Source organism: Typha latifolia, chromosome 8 (genome assembly GCF_019914945.1).
Source record: "Typha latifolia isolate L0001 chromosome 8, TyphaL0001v2, whole genome shotgun sequence".
In the NCBI taxonomy this organism is placed as follows: domain Eukaryota; kingdom Viridiplantae; phylum Streptophyta; class Magnoliopsida; order Poales; family Typhaceae; genus Typha; species Typha latifolia.
In genome coordinates, this window is record NC_133093.1 from 5,877,915 (window position 1) to 5,880,349 (window position 2,435).

The following is a 2,435-nucleotide window of genomic DNA, read 5'->3' on the forward strand; positions in this document are numbered from 1 at the left end:
TTCTTCCTTCCTTTATTTTCTTGAGTGGGAGATGGTACTGCTTTTATGTCGTGGTTGTTTTTCTTTCTTTTTCAACTTTCTTTTGTTTGTTGTTTCTGCAGTACAGAATGTACAACATTTAACTGAAATTTTGGATGAGAGATATGAATCAGTTTGACTAGCTTAAAATGATACGTTAAGTCAAAGTCAAAGTCAACACCATATCTTATTTGAACTAGAAAAGTAGAATCTTACTAAGGACTAGAAAAATTGAATACTACTTGTACTATAAAATTAAAATCGAGTATCAGTGGAAAAAGTAAATACATGACGAAGAGATATATACATGTTTATTTTTTTTTTAACGTGGAAAACCTCTCTAAGGAGAAAATATTACAGATCTATTCAAACTGAATTAATCTATTTCATATCAATCATATACACAAAGAGATATATACATGTATGTCTCTTTGGGTGGCTTCTTAAGTCCTTGCATGTGTATGTTGGTATCGATATCCTTAAATGCTCTTGATGATCAACCGTTAAAGACTTAGCAGTCGGGCATATGGTAGTAGCTCTCCTCATAATAGATATGACATGCCCCGTGGAGAAATATAGAACTTCTCTAAGGGTAGAACTTGATCTTCCTTTTAAGTTCATTTTAGTTGTATGAAGCCCCTTAGCTTCTGGTTGAAAACAAATTTGGTAACTCCACACTGTACCCCGTATGCAATCTTTCACAATTTGGAAACTTTTATATGTTCTAGGCTTCCTACAGCGGACTATTTATACCACATTACTTTGGGCTTTTTACTCTGTCATTTATGCTCTTTAGAAGAGGAATCACTGAATCAGTGGCTCACCTGTTCTAAAGATGTTCCTTTGCTAAGAGGTTTTGGGTCTGCCTTGTGCAGTCTTTGGACCTTCACTTCCAGTTTGCTCATAACTGGGTGAATGAAGATCGGACCTTTGAGACGGTAATGATAACGATTTTATTCCTGCTCTTATTGCTAACGCTTCGTGGCATCTTTCGAAGCAGCGAAATGCACTAGTCTTTCAAGATGAACAACCTCAGTTGGTGAGTCAGAAAAGTTTTGCAATTTGCCCCATGATTACTACAGTAGCCCTGCTTATTCTATTGGCACTTCTGAATCTATATGGGTGTGTTGGGTTTATTAAATTAAACTCGGATGAGTCCTGTCTCGCCAATGGCAAAGCTGGTTCAGGTTTTATAATTCGAAACTCAGGTGGATTCTCTTTGTTTGCAGGTGGGTGTCCGGTTGTAGCTAAGATCTGTTCTATTTAGTGAAGCAGGGGTATGGGTATGAGGGAAGGCTTGCAGAAAGCTTGGGGGGCGAAGTGATAAAAATTTTGTCGTTCAGAGTGACTCCAAAAACCTTATTGACATCATCGTAAAGAACCTGGAAAGCCCATGGATCGTCGACTCCATCATCAAGGAAATTTTGTTGTTGGCAGCTGTATATATAGGGAAGCTAATAGATTGATGGCTAATGAGGGTTAAGCTGGTTTTGCTTGTAAATCCCAAAATTATATTTACTGTTGTAGTGACTTGCCACCTGATCTATCTATAATCCTCTCCGAGGATAGATCGGTGTCCTTTGTACAGAGAGGTTTGCGATAGCTCTCCGGCTATCGTTTCTAACAAAAAAAAAAAATATATATATATATATATATAACATAACTCAAAATTTGTGGCTCAATCTTTAAGTTTTTGTTTTGCTTGCACAGTAGGTCTGCCAAACGTAAAAAGGTAAAAGTTAAACCGCTTTTTGTGAAAACTATTCTCTCAATGCTATATCTGATAATATCAGGTTGTAACTACGTGCAAAAATTTGCTGACCATGAGAGCGATTCGCTTTTTTGTGGAAAATCATAAATTTATCTACCAAATTGCTGGTTCACCACAGAAATAGAGCTTTTAATATCTCAGAAGAGAAACTATAGAGTAGAGGAGTTACACTACAGGGTAACATTAGCAGCTCTTCCACCCTAGACTAGTAGCTAGGGCTATCAAAATAAACGAGTGGCTCAGGCTCAACTCGGGCTTGGGTCGATTGAAGCTCAAGCTCAGCTAGGCCTGACTAAGAGTTGAGCCGAGCCCGAGCTAGCTTAGAAGGCTCGAAATCAATTTTGAGCCGAGCTTAAGCTAGAGCCGGCTCGATAGGCTCGGTATATAAGGGATTCACAAATTAGAAACCCTAGCCTCAACTCACAAGTCCCAATTCCCAAACACAGTTGCTCAACTCTCCCTAGCTTTCCATCAGACCTCACTCACTTGGTCGCTCTAATCCTTCGTCTCCACTGTCAACTAGCTTCCTCCTCCTTCAGCAAGCCATCTCCTGATATGAACTGGGTCAAATAGGATTGCATCATGACATTAGGCTCGAGTTGAGCTGAGCGGCTTGAGGCCCCTTTTGGTCTTCCCCTGAAAGTGA